Genomic DNA, 26043 nt, shown 5'->3' with positions numbered 1-26043 from the left:
ATTGTCTTGGTATTGAAAAGACAGGCTGTGAAGTGTAAAAATTGCATGGACATTCAGACAGCATTACTATACCTGTAAATCTATGGTAGCCTTCAGTCACATTGCAGCAACTGCCATTCTGTAAACAAGGTAGAAGCTCACACTCATTGACATCCAACTCATATAAAATTTCACAACATCATACTGCACAGTTAGACTGGAACCTCAGGGGAGAGAAAGAGGGAGACAGACTTGTGAACACAAATTAAATCAATAAACAAGTGTGACCATGATAAAGCAGCCTGTATTTTATATGTCTCATTGATTCTGACTCAATTTCTATTCTGGTCTTGAGGCTGTGAGATCGCCATGTGGTTAATTTTCATTTAGACTCATAGCAGTGGGAAGGTTGACTTGGTTTAGAGGCTGACTTTCTCTTCATGCTATGATGGCCAGCAAATAAAAGTCATTCACATACATTCAGAGAGCAGAGTGTAGACACAACAATTACTCTTTTGGCCTCAATTTATTTTACGTTATTGTTTTGGAATTGGGAATTAAAGTCCAATGTATCCAAATTTGCTGATGAAACAAAAATAGGTAGGAGGACATATTTTGATGAGGACAAAGAAAATGTAGGAATGTATGGGATGGAGGTAGATTGAGTGATTGAGCAAAAGCCTGGCAGACAGATTTAATGTAGGAAACTGTACGATCATGCACATTGGCAGGAAGAATCAAAATTCAGAATTTAAATGGAAAGAGACTCCAACAAAATACGGCAAAGGTGGATCTGGATGTTCTTGTGCATGAACATAAAGTTAGCATGGAGGTACAGCAGTTACCTAATAAGAGAAATGAAATTTTGAATTTACTTCTGGAATATTAGAACTTGAAAACAGAAAAGTTTATTATAACTGTTACCATTGTATTGCTAACACCAAACATGGATTATTGTATATTGCTTTGGTCCCTGTATCAAAGAAAATATATACTGGCGTTAAAGAATATTTCAAAGGAAACCACTATGCTGATTCATGGTATGAAAAGATTGAATTATTAAAATTTTCTATTATCAAGTTAGGCCTTTATTCATTAGAATTTAGTATAATGCGAATGATTATGTTGAACCTAAAAGGTTCTGAGGGAGTCATAACAGTGTAGATGTTGGGAAGATGTTTCCACTACTGGGGAAATCTCGAATGAGGTGACATTCTAATAGAATAAGGAGATAGTCCGTTTAGATTGAAATGTGAAGGAATTTCTTCTCCCAGACATATGAATGTCTGAAGTTCTCTACCCGAGATTATTGTGGAGGTGAGATCACCTTGAAGTATTTGAGAGCAAAAGTCTAAGCATTTTAAAGAAGGGGTTAGACACAGTTTTTAGAGCAAAAGGAATCAAAGTATATGGAGAGGAAGCAAGAGCAGGATATTGAGTCTGACAATCAAACATGATCATATTAAAGGATGCAGCAGAATAAGGGATAGCATAAATGCTGTGCTGAGGGAGGATATTTCTTGAAATGCGTCCGGGCAAGTTATTTGGGTGGAACAGAGAAATAAGAAAGATATGGTCACTTTATTGGGATTGTATTATAGACCCCCCTAATAGTCAGATGGAAATTGAGAAGCAAACTTGTAATGAGATCTCAGCTATCAATAAGAATAATAGGGTGGTTATGATAGGGGACTTTAACTTTCCAACACAGACTGGGACTAACATAGTGTTAAAGGTTTAGATGAAGAAGAATTTGTTAAGTGTGTACAAGAATTTTTTCTGATTCAGTATGTGGATGTACCTACTAGAGAAGGTGCAAAACTTGACCTACTCTTGGGAAATAAGGCAGGGGGATGGAGGTGTCAGTGGAGGAGCACTTTGGGTCCAGTGACCATAATTCTATTAGCTTTAAAATAGTGATGGAAAAGGATAGACCAGATTTAAAAGTTGAATTTCTAAATTGGAGAAAGGCCAATTTTGATGGTATTAGGCGAGAACTTTCAAAAGCTGAAGTTGGGGGGGGTGGGTACAAATGTTCGCAGGTAAAGGGACAGCTGGAAAACGGGAAGCCTTCAGAAATGAGATAACGAGAATCCAGAGAATGTATATTCCTGTTATGGTGAAAGGAAAGGCTGGTAGGTTTAGGGAATGCTGGATGACTAGAGAAATTGAGGTTTTGGTAAAGAAAAAGAAGGAAGCATATGTAAGATATAGACACAATAGATCGAGTGAATCCTTAGAGTATAAAGGAAGTAGGAGTATACTTAAGAGGGAAATCAGGAAGGCAAAAGGGGACATGAGATAGCTTTGGCAAATAGAATTAAGGAGAATCCAAAGGTTTTTACGAATACATTAAGGATAAAAGGGTAACTAGAGAGAATAGGGCCCCTCAAAGATCAACAAGTCGGCCTTTGTGGAGCTGCAGAAAATGGGGGAAGATACTAAATGAATATTTTGCATCTGTGTTTACTGTGGAAAAGGGTATGGAAGATATAGAATGTAAGGAAATAGATGGTGACACCTTGCAAAATATCCAGGTTACAGAGGAGGAAGTGCTGGAAGTCTTGAAACACATAAAGGTGGACAAATCCCCAGGACCTGATCAGGTGTACCCGAGAATTCTGTGGGAAACTAGAGAAGTGATTGCTGGACCTCTTACTTGTATCATATTTGTATTATATTTGTATCATCAATAATCACAGGTGAGGTACTGGAAGACTGGAGGTTGGCTAATGTGATGCCACTGTTTAAGAAGGGTGGTAAAGACAAGCCAGGGAACAATAGACCACTGAGCCTGATGTCGGTGGTGGGCAAGTTGTTTGAGGGAATCCTGAGGGGCAGGATGTACATGTATTTGGAAGGCAAGGACTGATTAGGGATAGTGAACATGGCCTTGTGCGTGGGAAATCATGTCTCACAAACTTGATTGAGTTTTTTGAAGAAGTAACAATGATTGAGGACAGAGCGGTAGATGTGATCTATATGGACTTCAGTAAGGCATTTGAGAAAGTTCCCCATGGGAGACAGGTTAGCAAGGTTAGATCTCTCGGAATACAGGGAGAACTAGCCATTTGGATACAGAAATGGCTCAAATGTAGAAGACAGAGGGTGGTGGTTGTCTTTCAGACTGGAGGGATGTGATCAGTGGAGTGCCACAAGCATTGGTGCTGGGCCCTCTACTTTTTGTCATTTACATAAATGATTTGGATGCAAGCGTAAGAGGTACAGTTAGTACGTTTGCAGATGACACCAAAATTGGAGGTGTAGTGGTCACCGAAGTAGGTTACCTCAGATTACAACAGGATCTTAACCAGATGGCCAATGGGCTAAGAAGTGACAGATGGAGTTTAATTCAGATAAATGTGAGGTGCTGCATGGTAAGATCCTTGGGAATGTTGTTGAACAAAGAGACCTTGGAGTGCAGGTTCATAGCTCCTTAAAAGTGGAATCCACGGTAGATAAGATAGTGAAGAAGGCGTTTGGTATGCTTTCTTTCATTGGTCAGAGTTTTGAATACAGGAATTGGGAGGTCATGTTGTGGCTGTACATGACATTGGTTAGGCCACTGTTGGAATATTGCATACAATTCTGGTCTCCTTCCTATTGGAAAGATGTTGTGAAACTTGAAAGGGTTCAGAAAAGATTTACAAGGGTGTTGCCAGGGTTGGAGGATTTGACCTATAGGGAGAGGCTGAGGCTGTTTTCCCTAGAGCATCAGAAGCTGTGGGGTGAGGATACAGAGATTTACAAAATTGAGGGGCATTGGTAGGATAAATAGACAAAATATTTTCCCTCGGGTTGGGGAGTCCAGCACTAGAGGGCATAGATTTAGGGTGAGAGGGGAAAGATATAAAAGAAACCTAAGGGGCAACTTTTTCTCGCAGAGGGTGATACGTGTATGGAAAGAGCTGCCAGAGGAAGTGGTGGAGGCTGGTACAATTGCAATATTTAAAAGGCATTTGTATGAGTATATGAATAGGAAGGGTTTGGATGGATATGGGCCGGGTGCTGGCAGGTGGGACTAGATTTGGTTAGGATATCTGGTCGGCCTGAATGGGTTGGACCTAAGGATCTGTTTCCATGTTGTACATCTCTGACTCTATGACTCAAAAGATGGAATGGCTTATTTCTGGCTCCTACGTCCTATGCAACGATTTCAATGTGCAGCTGTCTTCATGCATGTTTCAGAAAGTTTTATGCAGGGTTGTCAGAACAAAATCCAGGCTGACATTTGAGGGCAGTACTGAGATAAGGCTGTGTTGTCAGAGCTGTTGCCTATTGGACAGGAAACTCATACTCCTTCTACCTTCAGGGTGGGTGTAAAAGGTGTCTATTTTGATAGAGGAGAGAAGTTCACTCCAATGTCCTGGCCAATACTTATTATCCAGATATCATCACTAAAAACAAATTGCCTGGTCATGGTCACATTACTGTTTGTGGGAGCTTTCTGTATGCAAATTGGCTACTGCATTTCCTTCATTCTTCAGAGACATTGTGAGATTATGAACATAAATCTCGTTCATTTCGTTTTAGGGTTTTGATGAGCTGGATAAACAAAAATAATTCTCTGTTCGTGGACAGTAGTCTCTTAGAATTACTTAGCAACCTTTAGGTGGTCCTGTCTTGGGTGGATTAGCTGTTACATTTTGAAGACAAGGAGAGTCTCTCAGCACCTCCTCTTCACCCTCACTGTTTCCACCATCAACAAGTTCAGACTGTTTTGTACATCCACAGCAACAGATGCATTCTGCACATTGCTGTTACATCTCCAACAGATGTTTTCATCTTGCATTTAGCATGATGAAATATTAAGCAAACTGCATTTGAATCTTACAGTTGATGAATGATGAATCACAACAAGTGTTTGTTAAATAAGGACAGAGTGACTTTCTGCACATTAGGAATATTGAATACAAATTCACAATTAATTAGGTGCAAGCACTGTGAAAATGTCTGGTCATTAAGATTGCTCTCAGAGTAAACAAAGATAAGTGGTGATTTCTGAAAATATTGTTGTTGCAATCCTCTGGTAGTTAAGGTGAATCAATTGGTCAGAGTGTCCTGGTATTAATGAAATGGGTGGATGAGGGTAGCAAATGAGCCAGTGCTTTCTGCTTCTAATCGAAACTTAGTGCAGTCTGCACCTAAGTGTGGTTCTTTGTTGCAAAGTGCTCAAGTTCATGACCTCTTCCAAATTCTCAAATGTCACCATCAGCTGCTGTGTTGTAGTATTGATATGTTTTAATAAGTTTCAAAATCACAGATCTGTCCCACCTCAGTGAATTGACCTTTAAGTGCACATGTTGCCATGCAGTACAATACCTCTCCATGAGCGAAAAGTGTCAGTATGCATTAAATAAAAACAAAAAAAAACCTATGCTATCAGCCTTTGCTGTTAATTTTTTCATTAACCTATATTCTTAATCAATCTGTTCAGTGATCTTATTGCGTACCTCTGGAGCAGATGGAACTTGAACTGAAGCCTCCCACTCCACTACTAAAGTACCACAAAATGGCCCCAGACTTTGCTGTTATGTTTTGATTTAAATCACCTGATGGCTCTGTCTGTTTAAACAAAATCTCTAAAAAGTTGAAACATTCTCTGCTAGCTGCCATCATTGATTGACAGGCACTCTGTATTAAATTGAAATGGGCTACCATTCTGTTCTCTCAGTTTAAGGCAATAACTCAGGAAGCCTCAGCTGTAGCCATTATGAACGCTTAGCTCCATTTCAAAATTTGACAAGAACTTCAACACTGCAAGTGATCCAAGAAGTTGTAATAATGGAATAGGCTATTAATGTGCCTACTTGTTTGTTTATAAATCTAATTGGAAGTTATCAGATTTTTTTAGCACTGTTTTTTGTTCTTTCCGGTATCAGTGAAATTGTGTTTGAATTCATGATATTATTGGATTGCAAGGATTTTACTTTTTTCAAATTAAAACAATGTCAATAGTTTTAGAATGTTTTCCAGGAACTGTATATTGTACATTATTAGGTGAGAAGCTATGGCAAATACACAGGGGAAGACTTGGTAATTTGAAATGGCATGGGCAATCTTTAAAAAAATGGGATGGCATGGGGTGTATCAGGGTGATGGAGGTGAGGCTGAATTTCTGTGGCCTTGAGGAGAAAGTGAAGACTGCAGATACTGGAGATTAGAGCTGAAAATGTGTTTCTGGAAAAGCGCAGCAGGTCAGGCAGCATCAAAGGAGCAGGAGAATCGACGTTTTGGGCATGAGCCCTTCTTCCTGAAGAAGGGCTCATGCCCGAAATGTCGATTCTCCTGCTCCTTGGATGCTGCCTGACCTGCTGCGCTTTTCGTTTCTGTGGCCTTGAAACAATATTAGAAACTGGGCTGTATTTTTGGAGAACCAACATGGGCCTACAAACTTGCACTTCAGCTAATAATCTTGCATTTCTAACCTTTCACTCTTCCTTTCTACAACTTTGAATTTGATGAAAAACTATTTATCTTTGAACATTGTCCAGTTTTGATAAAAGATCATCAACCTGAAACATTCACTCTATTTCTCTTTCCATTTTTGCTGCCTGATCTGTTCAGTATTTTCAAGTAGTTTCAGTTTTGATATAGTCAATGCTGTACTTCAAAATACTGTACTGAAGTTTTCTCTTTTGAATCTTCTTGAGCAGTGAGTAAACGTTCCTGCATTCTGAATGCACAACTCCTGTGAGCAAGATTCTGTCACAAATCATAGCTGTTCTCTGTGTAGCTGCACATAAAAACCCTTGATCATCACCTAAAGAAGTCAGCAAGCTACTTAATTAGTACACTTGGTTATTGCCATGAAAGGCAAAACTTCAGCATTTGGCTGCCTCCTTGTACTCAAGGAATTGACTTGGAAAGGTTGTAGATTATTGACAGATAGAAAAATAATAGATTTGAACTGGTGGTTTGAGATTAAGCACATGAAATGCCTATAGCTTGAGGCTGGCAGCAATTTTTTTTTGCGAGTAAAGCCAACTCTTACTGTATATTCTCCTGGAAGTTTCATCCTTTAACCAACAGAAAAGCAACCAGCCCATAGTGCACACACACAATTATTCAGCAAACAACATCAGTATTTATCAGCATTCTAGGAGTATCATGCAGGTGGCATTGTCTGTGCCAGGGCCTGTACTGCACTGTAATGTTCTGTGTTGGGAAAAGACAAAAGTAAGGAGACACATAAAGGCACCTCTTAGCATGTGGGTTGGCAGGGTTATGTTTATATCTTGGATGTCTCAGTGTGTTTGCTTTGTGAACTTGTTGAGATCTATACTTTGTTGTTACATGGCTTTTTTTTATACTTCGTAAATTTAAGATTTGATTTGATTTATTGTTGTCGCATGTACCTAAGTACAGTGAAAAGTTTTTTTTGTTTTACAAGCGGTACAGAAAGATCATAACAAACAACGGCATGCAGATCATAGTGTGCGTAGATACCGCAAAGCATACAAGGTTATGACTGCATAGGAGGTGCACTATAGCAAAGTCAATATTAAGTTTGAAATTGGATAGTTCCATTCAGTAGTCTGATAACAGCAGGGAAGAAGATATTGTTGAAACTGTTGGTAAATGTGTTCAAGATTCTGTATCTTCTGCCTGGAGGAAGAGGTTGGAAGAGACCATTACTAGGGTGGGAGTGTTATTTGATGTTGGTAGTATGTCCATGGCAAGGAGAAATGTAAATGGAGTCCCATGGATGGCTGTGCACACACTTTCTATAGTTTCTCAGATATGGCCCACACAATGGTAGTCATGTGAATGTAGGGTTCTAATGAATGAATGAATGAATGAATGAACTTGGGGCTGTCTCATCATCTGGGTTCTGGTATCATTCTGGAGTTTTAGGAAAGGCCATCATGGAAACCATGTGTCAGTTGAGGTGACAAAAACGTTTAGTTGTACTGTATGAAGATGATGGTGTATGAAACACATGCATGTTTCCCTTGCACACATGTTAATGGCCATGTCCATCATTCCCTCATGTAACAACTAATGCTCTTCTCCTCCTCCTATTCTTCAAAAATGGTGCACTCATTATTGCTGTCATAGATAGAATCATAGAGCTGTACAGCACAGAAACAGACCTTTCGGTCCAACTCATCCATGCTGACCAAATATCCCAACTCAATCTAGTCCCACCTTCGCTAGCATCCAGCCCATATCCCTCCAAACCCTTCCTATTCATATACCCATTCAGATGTCTTTTAAATGTTGCAATTGTACGAGCCTCCACCACTTCCTCTGGCAGTTCATTCCATACATGCACCACCTTGTGTGTGAAAATATTGCCCCTTAGGTCTCTTTTATATTTTTCCTCTCTCACCCTAAACCTATGCCCTGTTGTTCTGGATGCCCCCACCCCAGGGAAGCGACTTTGCCTATTTATCCTATCCATGCCCCTCATGATTTTATAAACCTCTATAAGGTCACCCCTCAGCCTCCGATGCTCCAGAGAAAACAGCCCCAGCCTGTTCAACCTCTCCCTATAGTTCAAATCTTCCAACTCTGGCAACATCCTTGTAAATCTTTTCAGAACCCTTTCAAGTTTCACAACATCCTTCTGATAGAATTGCACTCAATATTCCAACAGTGGCTTAACCAATGTCCTGTGCAACTGCAACATGACCTCCCAACTCCTATACTCAATACTCTGATGAATAAAGGAAAGCATACCAAATATTGCCTTCACTATCCTATCTATCACTATCCACTTTCAAGGAGTTATGAAGATCTCTTTGTTCAGTAACACTCCCTAGAACCATACCATTAAGTTTATAAGTCCTGCTAAAACTTGCTTTCCCAAAATACAGAACTTCGCATTTATCTAAATTAAACTCCATCTATCACTTCTTCCTCATTAAATATCTTTCTGCTGCAGTAGATTGTACCAAACTGTGATCAGACTGTCATGATATAGGAGCTCTTAACTATTTATTTCGAGGCCTAACTCCACACCAGCCACCAAACTGGAACGATCTGAACCACATATTCCGAAGCCAACTGCCTACTCAATGGTCACTCCTGTAGTTCCTTTTGAAGAAAGACTGTCATGGGTGTCTCCCAGATCCTCTTCAGTGCACACAGTAACTGGAACCAAGGCGAAAACCATTGCACCATGAGGGATACAGGAAGACAAGTCTAGAGAAAGAGCCACAAGACAGGGCAAGCAATTTTCAAAACTGATCTTACACTTAGCAATCTCACTGGAGCTTCCCACCATCTAATCTCTGCCCTATGATCACCTATGTGAAATCACTGTGGAGCCGAATTGCTACTGGATAAAACCAATACTCCCCTGGCATTCAACCTTTGCAGCCTTGGATCTGAAAAAAACGCTAAAACATGCTGTCCCAGACACCATGGAAAGTGTGAGATGCCATGGAATGTTATCTTGAATTGACAACTTAACAGGTTCAGTTGGTAACCCACAACTACCCCTGGAAAGTTCTGATCTCATTGGCTGGACCCCTACTCTCACCTCAACACTTGCCCCAACTAAATGTGGACTTTGGCACGTAGCCTCTCCTATGTGCCCACCCACTATTTTCCAGCTTCCTCACCTCCAAGCTAACCTATGTGGCAAGTAAAATTTCATGCTTCACTTTAGAACTCCACCTATCCTGCACTGAGTCTTGTAAAGCTGCCAAGTGAACTGAAGCAGCAAGGTCCACATCACCAAGAGGAGAGAAGGTTGGTGAATGAAGACATCGGGCAATGTATCAGCGTCTCCATGAGGGTTGTACCACAGGCAAGGTGGAGAAGTAAGAAATCTCTGCAGGTGTTTGGTTTACATAGACCATGATGGTTCAAGTACAAATACGCTGCCTCACACCCAAAAATGGTGCAAGAGTGAATGTTTCTTTTCTATTTCTTTATTCTAAGGATTTGGATGTTGCTGGCGAAGCCAGAATTTATTGTCAATTCCTAATTGCCCTGAAGAAAGTGCTATGGGGTCACAGTGTTTAGTTACTACATCCCATGTGGTGTTGGAGCATCCACAGTGCTGTTGGGAACAGAGTTGTAGGATTTTAACCAGCAACAGGAAAGGAATGGTGGTATGTTTCTATATCAGGATAGTGACTGGCTTGCAGGGGAACTTTCAGGTAGTGGAGTTACCATGTATCTGCTGCCCTTGGCTTTCCAGGTTTGGAAGATGCAGATGAAGGTGACAAAAATCACTAACTTGGTGAGTTGTTGCAGTACACTATTGTGACTGTGCAGCAGTGTTGCTGGGAACACATTCTTAAAGTGATGTATCAAATGTTAGTAAGGTGGCACCCTTGATCTGGATATTGACAAGTTTTAGAATTAGAATTAGACTTTAGTGTGTACTCAAGTACAGGAATAGAATGAAAAGTGTACAATGTTGTAATTCCCAGCAGCATCTTAGCTGCAAGAAACTTCACTACAAAATCTTAGCTACTAAGTAGAAAACTAAGAATTTCAACATTAAAGTCCTTCTTAGTATAACTTTATTTCTTTAGTCCTTCTAAGTACTTCACCAAGCTCGGCTCGCATTCTCCAACAGGCTTAGATCTCCTCCATGTTGGGCTTGATCCAACCCTTCGCAATGCCATCACAGATGTTTGGAGACCTTGGGCTGCTTGCTCTCGCTACTGCTGCAAATGGCTGAGTGATGTTGGAGCTGCACTGATCCAGGTGAGTGAAGAATATTCTATCACACTCTTGACTTGCACCTTGTGGATGCTTGGGAGAGTCATGAAATGTATCTTCTAATGTGACTCCTATTATTATTACTGCATCAGCAGTGAGAACGGCTGAGGTAGTAAGTGGGTTAAACTTTGCAGTGAATTATTGTTCCTTCATGTGTACAAAGCACTGCCAGAAATATCCTACGTTTCTAATGATAATACATAAGCTTCTGTAACTTTTTGATAGTTCTTGCTCCCAGTGATCAATTACCTTGGTGAAAATAAACTTGTTATGAATTTACAAAGGAAAAATATGCACAGTCCTCGCTATCCTTCACGGTATGATGTACCACCAAAAAATAGCATACTATGCAACTCCAATATATTACTGACAATTGTGATTTTTCCCACCTCAGACATGCATCCAGAACATAAAGAATCTCAAGATCTTTCTTGGGCAAATAACTATATAAAATTAAGAAGAAATTTTAATACCAGTGTCAGTTTACTTTGTTTTTAAAAATATTTTCTCATTTTAATGGAAGGCATTGTTTAAGCTATGAACTATACACTTGCCTCACATGAGCTCATCAGCTTCCCAAAGAGCAGTGCGAAAGATATAAGACCACGTCTATCATAGGTTGGATATCTCATGGTAACTAGCAGCAGTTGATTAGATGATTTTCGACTTCCATCTTGAAAATATCTTGTCCACAAAATTGCCGTGCGAGTCAAGAACATCATAGAAGGGCGGCAGGGATGTGAACATTGGGATGTGCATCGCATCTTTTTAACCAATTAAACATAATAATTGAGAAAAAGCCTCTTGTGATACAGTGGTACTGTTCCTATCTCTTTGAAAGGAGGCTTGGGTTCAAGTCCCACCTGCTCCACAAGAGTGTCAATACATGTCTGAACAGGTTGGCTAAAAATACCTAAGAATTGAAAAAGAAGTTATGAAATGAAGGGGAAGGAACAAAGTTGCATTAGATTCAAATCAACATTATCTGGCACAAAATAGCCCAGTTAATCAGTACCCACATTATAAACAACATTTCATCCAGGACTGACAGACAATGGAAGCATCGGGTACCATATTTACAAGATGTACCACAACAAATCACCAAGGGTCTGTCAACACTAGTTTCCAATCCTATGACCTCTACATCGAAGAAGGACAAGGGCAGCAGATGCAGGGAAATACCACCAATCTGCAAGCTTCCCACAAAACTGGATATCATGCTGACTTGGGACTAGCTACACCACATGGAATGAAGAGATTCAAGAAAGCAGCTTAAACCAACTACTCAAGGACAAAACAATGTTGGCCCTGGCACTGATGCACACATTCTACGAAATAATAAAAGTATGAAGGAATAAAGAGAACAAAAAAAATCAGATTAAGAGACAAAGAAAAAAATGATAGAAAAGAGAAGGATGAAAATTAAACAGTTCAGAGTTGACATTCTTTTACATTGTTAATATCACTTCATAACATTGGGGAATGAGAATTCACATTTATAACATCATAAGGTACAGCAGTGCAGTGACTCAGTAGTTATCACTACTGCCTCACAGTGCTGGGGCTCAGGTTTGATTTTACCCTGTATGGAGTTCACACATTCTCCCCATATTTGCATGGGTTTCTTCTGGGTCCTCCGGCTTCCTCCCACTGTCCAAAGATGTGCAGGTTAGGTGGATTGGCAATGGGAAATGCATGGTTACAGGAATAGTGAGAGAAAATGGGGAGAAGGATGGGATCCTGTGCAGATTGTCAGTGTAACTCAATGGGCTGAATGGCCTGCTTCCACACTGTAGAAATTCTAAGATATAAAAGCAGAAGTAGGCCATTCAGCCTCATTGCAGCTTGTCTGCCATTCAATTGAATTGTGGCTGATTTGATAATCCTCAACTCCATTTTCCTACCTTTTCACCATAATCCTTAATTCAATTGGATGGAAGAATCTCTATCAAGTCTGCACTGGCCTTTGAAGAGCAACCCACACAGACCTTTATTAACCGTGGCTAATCCATCTAGCCTCCTCATCCCTTGTACTCTTCATTACTGGGCAATGTAACATAGACAATCAACCCCTAGTCTACACATTTTTGGACTATGGAGGAAACTGGAGCATCCAGTGGAAACCCATAGAGACATGGGGAGAACTTGCAAACTCCACACAGGCAATCACCCAAGGCTGGAATCACATTTGAGTCTTTGGTGATGTGAAGTAATGTTAATAACTGATTAAAAATCTCCCTTTCTCAGCCTTGAGTATATTTAACAATATTTTCTTCATAGTTTTCTGTGATAAAGAATTCCACAGTTTCACTACCCACAAGAGGAGAGATCCTTTCTCATCTCTACCCTAACTTGAGCTGCTCCTTACTCTGAGATTATGCCCTCTGGTCTTGGATTCTCCAACATTAGGAAACAATCTCTCTAAATCGACCCTGTCAAGTTCCCTAAAAATATTCTCATATTTTTCAATGAAGTCATCTCCTTTTTTCTTATTTCATTCACAGGATATGGGTGTCACTGGCTAGGCCAGGTTTATTGTCCATCCCTAGTGGCACAGAGGACTGTTAACAGTCAACCACATTACTCTGGGCCTGAAGTCACATGTAGACCAGACCAAGTGAGGATGTCAGTTTCCTTCACAAGAGTACATTAGTGAACCAGATAGAGTTTTTGAGTCATACAGTCATATTGCTTGGAAACAGATCCTTTGGTCCAACTTGTCCATTCCTATCAGGTTTCCTAAACTGAACTAGTACAATTTGCATTTGTTTGGCCGTATCCTTCTAAACCTTTCCTCTCCATACACCTGTCCAAATGTCGTTAAAAATTTGTTCATGTTCCAACATCTACCGTTGTCCCTCAAGTCCCTTTTAAATCTTTCTCCTCTCACCTTAAAACTATGCCCTCTAGTTTTGGACTCCCATACCCTGGGGAATAGACCTTGACTATTCACTTATAAATGCCTCTCATAAGTTTGTAAAACTCTAAGGTTACTCTTCTGACAATCGGGGTTGGTTTCATTAGACTTATAATTTTAGACTTTTGTTGAATTTAAACTTCACCATCTGCTATGGTGGGATTCAAACCCAGATCCCTAAAATATTACATGGGTCTCTGGATTAATAATCTAGCAATAAAATGACTCAGCTAATTCCTTAATTTAGTACCAGCACAAATTACACCACCTCTGTTCATAAGAAAATCCCTCTATGTACAGAATATGTGAACCTTTTCTTTGGGTACCTCCAAGGCCAATAATCTTTCCTTAGATAAAGAGACCAAAATGGTTCAGTGTTCCAGATGGGGACGAAGTAGTATTCTCAGTGTGGTCTAAATATTGCTTTGTATATTTTTAGCCAGACTTCCTTATTTTTAATACTTCATTCCCTTTGACATATAGATCAACACAAAATCTGTCTTCCCTATTCCTTGTTGAGTGCAGGTTTCTTGTAATTTTATGTACAAGGATTCCCAAATCTATCTGTCCTACACTTCTCTCCAGTCTTTAAGTTTGCTATTTAAAATCTCTATTTAAATAACGTTCAGTTCCTCTATTTTACTGCCAAAATGTGTAACCTCCCATTTCCCCACACTGTCTTCCATATGCCACATTTCCGCCCATTCCTTCCGCTAATCTATATCCCTCTGTTGACTACATGTGTCATCCTCCCCACATGCCTTCCCATCTAGTTTTGTGTAATTTGCAAACTCGGCTAATGGTACATTCAATTTTCTCAACCATATCATTTCTAAATGTAATTAATTGTGGCGCCAGCAATGATCCTTGTGTAACTCCACTTGTCACATGTTGCCATCCTGAGAGTAACTCTCTTATCACATCTCTCTGTCTCCTTCTACTGAGCCAATTGTTGTTAATGCATTACCTTAACACCATAAGCTCTTACCTCATTATGTCACCTAATGCATGGTATCTTATCAAATGCTTTCTAGAAATCCAAGTAAATTACATGTGCTGTTTTCTCTTTATCTCTCCGCTTGTTTTCTTCTCAAAGAATTGTAGTGAAGTTGTGAGGCATAATTTCACTTTCGTGAAACCATGCTAACTTTCCTTGAGTGTTTGAATATGAGGTGTTTTTAAGTTCTCTGATACTACGTTCTTTATAACAGACCCTGGCATTTTCCCAATGATAACTGTTAAGTTAACTGGCCTCAGTTATATTTTCTTTTAATCTCCTCTGTTTGAATAACGGTTTTATATTGGCAGGTTTTCAATCCTTCAGCCTTTTTCCAGAATCTAAAGATTCTTAGAAGATTACTTCTAATGATTCCACTGTGTCTGTAGTTACACCTTTTAATATCCTAGAATGCATCCTTTCAGCTCCAGGGACTTAATAGTCTTTAGCTCCTGGAGGGGAACTTTCAGGCTGTGGTGTCCCCATGTATCTGCCCTTCTTTTCATTCTAGGTGGTAAATATTCTAGGTTTGGACAATGCTGGCTACAGGGCTTAGGTGAGTTACTGCAATACATCTTGTAGATGAAACACACTGCTACCTTTGTGCATCTATAGTGATGGGAGTGAATGTTGAAGGCACTCACATCCACATGCATACACTCACTTACACAAACCGATTCTGTCTCTCCTGCACCCGCACACAAAAAAATTTATGGGGAGGATCTGTAGTTGCAGTATTATACTTTATTTTACTTAAAAACTGTGTAAATCCATGTAGGAATCTGGTAGTCCCACTGTAGAAATAAAACTGACTCAACATTGGGACAGACTTTAAGTTCACACATTTAATATATTGTCTGAATTTTCACTAAGGCAACATCTATTGTTAGATAAACTGAAGCCATCTTGAGAATCTAACTTAAAAGGAGCTATTGAATTTACATATTGAAGAGCCTAAACCAGCATATCCCATCCTAAAAGATGCAAGACTAATCTAAGTTTGTTTTATATATCATTACAACTCCGTGACACTGTAACCCTTTTGCTATAAGTTCTGTGTCTTCTGGTCTTGCTCCACAACTACTTGATGAAGAGGCAGTGCCTCGAAAGCTAGTGCTTCCAAATAAACCGGTTTTACTATAACCTGGTGTTGTGTGATTTTTAACACTGGCCTCAGAGTATTTCAGCACAGAACGGATTCCATTGTGCCTGTTTTGGGTGTTTGAAAAAAACTATACAATTGCTTCTACTCTCTTCCTCTTTACAAATTCTCTTGCAAATTGTGTTCCCTTCAAGTATTTATCTAATTTTATCTTGCAAGTTGACACTGAATTTGCTTCCACATTGTGTTCCAGGTAGTAACAACTCCATTCATTTTAAAATGTTTGCTCATGCTTCCCCACTTCTCTTTGCCATCATCTTAAATTACTCTCTTTTGTCAGGACCAATCGTTTTCCCTGCTTCTTTATACCCAGTGAAGTGAATTCAGTAGAAGACATATGTCATGACTAAAAAGAAATGCTTAGGGTATGTTCTATGATGATCTCCTGTGAAGACGTTTGATGCAAGCATTTTCATAAGATTGGCAATTGCATATTGCAACATAATTGGTCCTGACTGAAAGGGAAAAGAAGCTACACTTAATGATTGAGACTTTCCACTTTTGAAGCAAACTATAATTCTAAATGTAACCATGGTGGTGAATTTAGAAAAAAAGCTGAAACAGGACAAATACAAATAATTGGCAAAGCTTGATTTAAAAACATTTGTGCCATGTGGATTGTGCAATTTGTGCAACTTTTATTCAACATTTTGACATTCAGTAAAACAATCATGGAGTAATAATGTGAGCAAGAAGTGCTGTTGATAGTTCTGCCTCTATGCCTAAAGATCCTAGGTCCATGTTGCCTCAATACTTAATGGTTAGAGACGAAACCAGCCATTTGTACAAGCATGTAAACAGGCATCAGTGCCCGTTCCCAACCTAAATAAACTGGGACAGTCAGACACAGGAAGAGCAACTGAAAAACTGCCTTCAGATCTAAAACATTATCATTGATGTAGAGGGTGATTTACTAGCATTATGGTAATCCCAGCTAACACAAAAAAAGCCAAACCAGAAAACAAATTATTTGTTTTTCATCTGATGCACGTGATTATCACTTGTTAGATATTCTAGTAATACACAGATTTTAATATTCACACAGAAACTAGTTAGCTCTTCACAGGAATAGTCCTGCATTTCCTAATGGATGAAACTTATCTTGAAATCTCAGTTAACTCTTTCAGGTTATAAAAGACAATATTTAACCTGATGGTCCTGCACATGAATGAAGAATTGCTGAACTATTGGTGCTGTAGCCTCCTGAATGCATTGACAAACAATAATTAGATTAGATTAGATTAGATCCCCTGCAGTATGGAATAGCTCCATCTATCCACCTCAGACAGCTGAAACAGCTGCAAAGTTCTCCTCAGTGACTTTGCCAACTTTTATCATACAACCAAAATATTACCCTGATGAGCATGTCATTGATTTCACTCCTCTTTATGTGAGCTTATTGTGCACAGATTGGTCACTAAGATCCTCATATTACAAGTGACTACAGTCTGAATCTTATATTTTATTGGTTTTGAGTGCAGGTTGAATTTGACTTTTTGGAGGGATTCTCACCAAGGCGCCTAGTGAAATTTCTGGCTATATATTACCAAATACGTCATTAATTGCCTACAATCTGTATGGCTTCCCTCACATCCAGTTCGATTCCCATCTTACTATGTACCTTTCCCAGAATGACTCCGTATTCAGCAGCAATCTACTTACCAACAACGCTTGCATCCGGAATTTCTTTGAAATGTTGCTGTGCTACAGACAAGTATTGACAATCTGACACTGTTCCTGGCCAGCAGTAGAATGACACAGCAGCCAAAAAGTCATATGACAAGTAGTTGGCTTGGCTAACACTCTTTCACGTATGTCATGTATTCGCTCACCCCAGTTACCATTTAACCACCTGGTCACACACTTTATTTGTCCTTAGATACATCTCATCTAAAGACCCTCTCTGAATCCCTGCTATTTTATTGCACTGCCCAATGCACATCCTCATTGTGTCATTGTCCAGTCAGGCAAGACACATATACGAAGCAGTTGGGTAAATCTGAACATGACCCTTTTATTGGCAGACACCAAAAGTAGATACAAAGGAAATTAATTCTTTGCAGTTTACCTCCACAATGGAAGCCAAAAGTTGAAATGTGACCTTGACAGTCAATGATGACTTTACATTTCTGTCCCCATACCCTTGAAGCTTCTGAATACCCAAGGCTTCCAAGGAAGTAGGCTTGCTCTAATATTCCTTTCATGCTTCCATGTTCTACAGTCCATTACATGAGGAAATAGTTTCTCAATATTTATCCTATCACACGTTTTAATGATAAAACATATTATTTTGTTCATCCCTCAATCTTATATATTTTGGGGGAAATCAGTCAAATCTATGATCTTTTCTTACAGTGTAATTTCCTAGTGTAAAAGTCAACATTCTACTCAGCCTTTTTAATTATTTCTGTGCTTGTCCACAAAGTTAAAATTATTCCTACACTTGGATCTCTATATCTGCAGAAACAATGGCCACACAATAATCTGGGGTCACATCTATATTGGAAGTAGTTCCATTGAATGATGAATAGTTTGGGGACAAGGAAATTCCTGGCACAGAGCTTTTAAATGTAATTCATCAGCTAGGTTGCTTTGTTATCATGAACGTGTGCCCGGGTTTCAGGCCTTTTGACCTTGACTGATTTATCATACACTATGTATTAAATAAATAAACTAATCCTTTCTTGAATACTTGTCTCGCATTGTATAGTGGAAGTGTTTATTTACAACAGTGCCTTGGTTTCATCACTGTGTCTGCATTAAGTCAGATACAGTGTTCATGTTCTTTTGTGTTAAATCTAATTTAAGAGTAGAAAATGAAAGGATTGGAAAATAAAATTGCACATAATCAGTGTTTACAAATGTACTGTCTGCAAAAGAATAAAATGATAACAAACCATATTCTTAGACCATAAGGACATAGACATAGGAGTGGAAGTAAGTCCATTCAGTCCATCAAGTCCACTCTGCCATTCAATCATTTAGAAACAAACACTAAATGCTGAGCACCACAGAAGGAGGGTCGGGGTCAAGAGCACATTGTGCAGCCGTGAGACAAAGCTCACAAAAAGCAGGGGAACTAGACTGGTCAAAGAGGGGAGGCAAATGTTGAGCTCTTTAATAAGTGAATGAAAGCAAAAGACATGGGAAAAGACTGAAGAATGAGATGTGGCACCTTGTCAGAAGCATAAAGAAATCAGTATACAGTTCTGGGAAAGTGATAAACATCCTTCATTTGCTCATCATACAAACTATCCTATGTGCTTATATAGGAGCAAATTGTTTATTGTGTAATAAATTACTAATATCCATACTTCTAATAATTTACTGTATGGCTCAAATAAAAATGCAAAGGCAACAGAGTGAATCCTATATAGTGTGTGAAATCCCCCATAATTATATGGGTGAGTTTCAGTCTCCAGACAGCACTATTCACATCATAAATGTTCCTCTTACTCTTTTTAGCAGGTGTTAATTAGAACCAGCTGACTGGAAGTTCTTTGTGGTTGCTCTGATGAGTATAAATAATTACTTGCTATGATTCAGCGTTGTGGGTGACTCTTCTCTGGGATTGCAGTGCTATTTCCAAGACTGGTGCACTTGACTCAAAGGTGAGGTGAACTGCGATCCTGTTCACACGCCATTATTCAAGCTCTCTACCTCAGATGACAATACACTAGATCTTTAAACACATACAAAAAGCCAGGCATCCTGAAGGTGTGTGGGAATACTGGAAAATGTAGTTAAATGGAACTGCAAATGTGGACCTGTGATATGTCATGTCACATTTCTCTGTTGTGATCCTTTCTTTCTTTTTTACATGTTAAGCTTTTACAACTGGACTTCTCAAACTAAAAGGATAATTTCAAACACCACCCCACACTCTGACCCAAACCTCTCTTCTGCTAGTTTTATCAAAGATGGGATGAGAGATGGACAAAAATAGGTTGGTCAACAGAAAGCTTTTTTAATAAGGCTGTAAAGTTCTATATTAATAATTTCTTTTGTCTAACTTTGGTGTTCTCATGCCTTGGGAAAGCCCGCAAATATAATAAGGCAAAAGAATCAAAAAATTAAGTGCTTTCATGGCAATGCTTGTGGATCAGATAGAGCAGAAGTGTTTCATCTACGCCCAACAAATTGATCCACTGATGTCCCTGTGACTTCCAAATTCCTAAAGATTCGATACATTATCATTGCGAACACTGTTAAATCGCAAGTTTCATTTTCCTAAATCTAGCATTAATCAATGTTATCTTTGATTAAGAGAATTCCTGTCATGTATGAAATATATTTGTATAAATCAACTTAGTCACTGTTTTATTGGCACATACCTGCTTTCAAGATCCAGATAAGAGGCATTATTTCTGTAGGATTTTGATAAACATTCATTGATGTTCATTTCACAATGTGTTGTAGCGTATCCTGGCAAACAGAGACATTTGGCAAAAACATGAGAGAATGGAGTTAAATACCAAACACCACTACAGAGGCTGACAACCACATCAACACCACAGTCAAGGCAATCGATAACTAATGGAAATGAATAATTATTCAATCAATTCATTTCTATGTCAAAACATCAATGAATGGAGTTCTTGTTCTTAAAACTAAGTTGAATGCAAAAGTGTAAAATACAGCTGTGTAATAATGCAGCTGCCATTCTTGCCTCATTGAGTACCATTCAAGAAATGTTTCATTGCATCACTGAGGCTGACAATCCAGTACAGCACGTAAGGAATGTTCGACTATTGGTAGGGTTGTCTTTTGGTTAAATTGAGGCTACTTCTGTGCTCAGAGCTGGACGTAAAAGATCCCACAAAACTAGCTTGAGTCAGAGCTGAAGATTCTCTCTGATGTCCTGATTAAAATTTATCCTTCAATTAATGTCAGAAATAGATGAAATGCTCATCATCTTATTGTTGGTGGGAGTTCGCTATTTGCAAACTGACAACTGTGTCTCTTACATTATAACAATGACAGGACTTAGAAAGGTATGTTATTTGCTGCATAGGGATGTACAATATGAGTATAGTAGTGTCTGGACAGGGTAGAAAGAGAACTATAGGGTGACAAAAGCATGGAAGCTGCTGAAAGAGGCAACTGAAACTACAGAATAGATAAACTAAAAATTGGCCTTTTCACAAATCTATCCATTAATTGCAAATTGTCTGCAAATTCCCTCCTTCTACCACCTTCTCTTCTTTCTCCCTTTCCCTTTTTTTGTCTCCTCTGCCCTGCCAATGTATACTCTTGGTCTCTTCACTTTTCCTTGCTCCTTCTCCTGACTCCTCTTCCATCGTTGAGGATTGAGGCAAATGTACTTCAATGGAATGTTAACTTGCTACCAGCTGTAGCTGGAAACATGGTTGGTCAACACTCCCTCAGGAAAACAAGGCACTCATGCTCTAATATCCGAAGAGAAAGGTGCCATGGAAAGATTTACTTGTGGGACTTTTCTTAGCCAATAGCCACGATGTGGAATGCACAAGAGTGGAGCACTTTGTAACGTACCCTGTTACAATTTACTTCAGTCTGAAGATTTTCGACTCAGCCTGCTGGAAGTGCCAGCTGATAATGGGCATGTCAGGTTAAGTCAGGATAGAACGAGAAGCAAAGAGAAAGAAGGTAGCATTACATTAATATTAGATTAAGAAAGAGGAAAGAAAAACAGAAAGCAAAGGTAAGAAAAATAATGTAAACGTTAAAAATTTGTCATTTTTAAAATCTTACAGAAAGTGTATTTCTTGCAGCAGTTAGACTGATAAGCTTAAATTGTTCAGTTTATGATCAACAATGATCATTATTTGCTGGGTTCTTAATTCATGAAGTTCTGCTCTCAACTTTCTGTAGTGGGTTTACGGGCAATTAATATATGAATCCAGCAAACTTTTATAAATAACAGGCAGGTTGAAATTAAGATACTATTTATCTGGACAGCTGGAAATTACCCTGTAAATTCTGGAGATTCACAACTCACTACATTTGAATTAAAACTCTGACTTTATATGACTTTCATATTAATAATGGTGTCCGTCATTGACATAGCATTATTTTTGCAACCAGATCTGGCCTGTTTACTGCTCATTGCACAGCTAACTGACACTTTATGAGACCCTTATTATTTTCATTGCAACATGTCCACAATTGGTGATGTGAAGACTACCAAAATATAGTTGTAATGTAAACACAAACAGACCATGAACTGTAAGACAAATCCAAGTGATTTTCCAATTAAATAATGGCAAATTATGGATCTGCCATGATCCTGTTATGCTCCACGTCACAGGCAACTAAGTACAACTAGTTTGGACTTTCTAGTCCCTAACGCAACAGGGCAATCACACTATTCAAAATTGATGTTCACTTACAGCTGCTACTGAGACACATAGCTCCTGTTTTTGTTCCATTCCATGTCATTATCTGTAGATGTTGTCCTGAATCCAGCAGTGGCCTCTGTTTTGGCTGGGATTGGAGAGGCACTTATCAGTGTCAATTTCACAGTGAGCTCCTTCAAATCCTGCAATGATAGATGGGATAGGCATGGATCAGAGCTGCAGGACACAGTGTGAGCAGCAGCTTAGATGATAAACTGGTCCCAGTGGGCACAATCTTAATGGAATGAGTAACCCCAATACCTATCTTATTTTCAGACTTCAGACACCAGTCCACTTAACTCATATACAAGTTCCAATTATACTTTGAGAAAGGGACTGGATTGATTTAAAATGAAGGAATATTTTGCTGAATGGAATCTACAACAGAGAGAAGGAGAATGAAAAAAAAACTCTTTTTAAAAAATAACAGTATTGTAACCAAACAGGAGAGCTCATGACAGTTAAGTCACAATGTTCCTAAATTTAAAACTTCTCATTCATGTTCTCAACTCACTCCCAGTCATCTCCAGAGGGCTGTGGAAGCTCAGTCTTTGGGTATATTTGAAGGAGAGATTAATTGATTTTTGAATACCAGTGGTGTAAAGGGCTGTTGGGATAGTGTGGGAAAAAGGCATTGATCAGCCAGGATCTTAATAAATGGAACAGCAGACTCGATGGGCTGAATGGCTGATTCCTGTTCCTATGTACAACCTTCAGAGATAAAAACAGGAAGTGCTGGAGAAGCTAAGTAGTTTTGGCAGCATCTTTGGAGAGAGGAACAGAGTTAACATGTCAAGTCTAATGAGAAGTAATTTAAAATTGAAACATTTGTGCTGTTTGTCTCTGCACAGATGCTTCCAGACTTGTTGAATTTATCCAACATTTACTATTTAATTTCAGATCTCCAGCATCCATGGCATACTTTTTAATTAAATTTTGATGCCAGACCTCGCCAACTTTCTGTGTAACATTGTAAATGGCTAAACCTTTAGTTGCCAGTGCTCTGGAATTCACCCCTAAACTATTTAGCCTGTTCAACTCTCCCTCCTCATTTCAGAATTTCCAAACATCTTGATGAAGCTTTAGGTTGTCGATCACCAATATTCCATTTAATATCCCATGTAAAAATGTCTTGTCTATTGTGTCCCCAGTTGTAGAGTCATTACAACATAGAAGAGGGCCAGTCAGCTCATCGAGGCCATGCTATTTCTCTGTGGAGCAAAACAGTCAGTTCCTTTCCTCCTGTAAATGTATTTCCCACAAGTACCTTTCCAGTTTTCTTTTGAAATCAATGATCATCTCTGCTTCTACCACCCACATCGGCAGCAAGATTTCGATCATTACCACTCACTGCATTAAAAAGTTCTTTGCCACATTCTTCTCTCCATCTCTTGCCCTGAAGCTTTAAATCTATGTCCCCACGTCCTTATATCATCTGCCCATGGGAATAACTTTTCTTTGGTAATATAGCTCCTATCTTCCAGCAGAAATTTGTTGAAGGATGAGAAGAATGACCTGCCTATGCTGCCAACAGTGAACAAGAAGAGTATCCCATCAAAGACTAAGGCTTACAAAGAAGCAGAAACTAGTAATAGGGGAGAAAATTGAGAACAGTTTTTAAGAAATGGCACCAGATGCCTATAATATTAATAAAGAGGGATAAAATTAATTATGAAAATAAATTGGCAAACAATCAAAAATACATTCTACAGGAAGTATAAAAAAGAACAGCAGAAGTAAGTGTGAGATCCTTGGAGGATGCAATAGTGAAATTATAATGGAGAAAAGGGAAATAGTGCATAACTAAAATTAATATTTTGCATATGAAGGACGGTGTACATATTTCAAAAAAATGAGATTAATGAATCACATTTTTTTGTGGGCGGCACGGTGGCACAGTGGTTAGCACTGCTGCCTCACAGCGCCTGAGACCCGGGTTCATTTCCCGACTCAGGCGACTGACTGTGTGGAGTTTGCACGTTCTCCCCGTGTCTGCATGGGTTTCCTCCGGGTGCTCCGGTTTCCTCCCACAGTCCAAAAGATGTGCAGGTCAGGTGAATTGGCCATGCTAAATTGCCTGTAGTGTTAAGTAAGGGGTAAATGTAGGGGTATGGGTGGGTTGCGGGTCGGTGTGGATTTGTTGGGCCGAAGGGCCTGTTTCCACACTGTAAATCTAATCTAATCTAATGAAGTTCTAATGGAAGAAACTAACTTGTAACAGTTTCTTTCATCAGTGACAGAATATTTGACAAACTAATGGGGTTGAATCCAAATGACTCATCAGGGCCAGATGCATGTATCCAAGGGTTTCAAAAGAAGTGACAGCAGAGATAGTGGAAGCATTAGTTTAAATATTCAAGACCTCACTGGATTTCAGAAAGGTTTCAGCCATGGGAAAAACACAATCGTAATGCCCCTGTTCACGAAAGGAAGGAAATAGAAAGCAGGAAACTGTTGGCCAGCTTTTCTAATATCTATCATTGGGAAAGTGTGACAGTCTATTGTCAAGATGAAAATCAAAGGCTAATTAGAAATGCCTTATTAAACAGAATTGACACTGTTTGGTGAAAGAGAAATCATGGTTGACAAAGTTTTGAGAGTTATTTGAAAATGTAACCTGCTGAATTGATAATGAGGAACTTATAGATGTTGTGCATTTGGATATCCAGAAGGCTTTCATTAAGGTGCCACATGAAATGTTATTGCACAAGAGAGGAGCACATTGTACAGGATAATGCATTAGTATAAATTGAGAACCAAAGCAGAAATTGCTGGAAAACCTCAACAGCTCTGGCAGCTTCTGTGGAGTGAAATCAGAAATAACATTTCAGGTGCAATGACTGCATTTATTTTGAGAGGAATTGAACATAAAAACAGTGATGTACTTCTGAGGATCTGTAAGGCTCTGGTCAGACCACAGTTAGAGTATTGTGTGCAGTTTTGGGTCCTCTAGGTCAGGAAGGATATACTGGCCCTGGAGCGTGTTCAGAGGAAGGTCACAAGAATGGTCCCAGGAATGAAAAGCTTAACATATGAAGAACGTTAGAGAATTCTGGGTTTATACTCAAAGGAGTTTAAAAGGATGGGGGGGGGGGGGGGGGATCTAATTGAAGCATATAGTATACAGAATGGCCTGGACAGAGTAGATGTTGGGAAGGTGTTTCCATTGGGAGGAGAGACTCCGACCCAAGGCCATAGACCTAGAGTAAAAGGAAAACCTTTTTAGAATGGAGATAAGGAGAAACTTCTTTAGCCAGAAAGTGGTGAATCTATGGTCATTGAATATATTTAAGACTGAGATAGATCAGTTCTTGAGAAGGTTATGGGAAGAAAGCAAGAGAATGGGATTGAGAAACTTACCAGCCATGATTGAATGGTGGAACAGACTCAATGGGCCGAATGGCCTAATTTCTGCTCCCATGTCTTATGGTCTTATGGTTCAGTGAACCTCCTTCAGAATTAATGGTAGCTAGGAAAAGTTGTTTCTTTTATGACAAAAACAACTCTAGCTTCTGATTCTGGTGATAAATAAATGTAAAGCACCTGAGGAAATATTGTATACATTAATCAAAATCATTTAATTTTAGAGAAATGAGAGACAAAGGCAGCAAGACATGTATGCAAAGGAGAAATATGCTTATTTAGTTGTCCATTAGATTATTGCAGCTTGCATTCCAAAATTGAGCTCCTGAGGTTTTAAAAAAATTTGTAAGTTTCATCTTGCTTAAATTAGAGGCATTAATCTCTAGGTTATCGGTAAATGTGAAAGTTAGTCCTGAGTCTAAAAATGACATGGCTAGGAAAGAAAAAAGGTCCAGCCCTAATAGAATGTAAAATTCTACCTTAGTGGCAGCACGGTGGCACAGTGGTTAACACTGCTGCCTCACAGTGCCAGAGACCTGGGTTCAATTCCCGCCTCAGGTAA

Source organism: Hemiscyllium ocellatum, chromosome 3 (assembly GCF_020745735.1).
Source record: "Hemiscyllium ocellatum isolate sHemOce1 chromosome 3, sHemOce1.pat.X.cur, whole genome shotgun sequence".
In the NCBI taxonomy this organism is placed as follows: Eukaryota; Metazoa; Chordata; class Chondrichthyes; order Orectolobiformes; family Hemiscylliidae; genus Hemiscyllium; species Hemiscyllium ocellatum.
Note: the sequence above shows the minus strand (reverse complement) of the source record.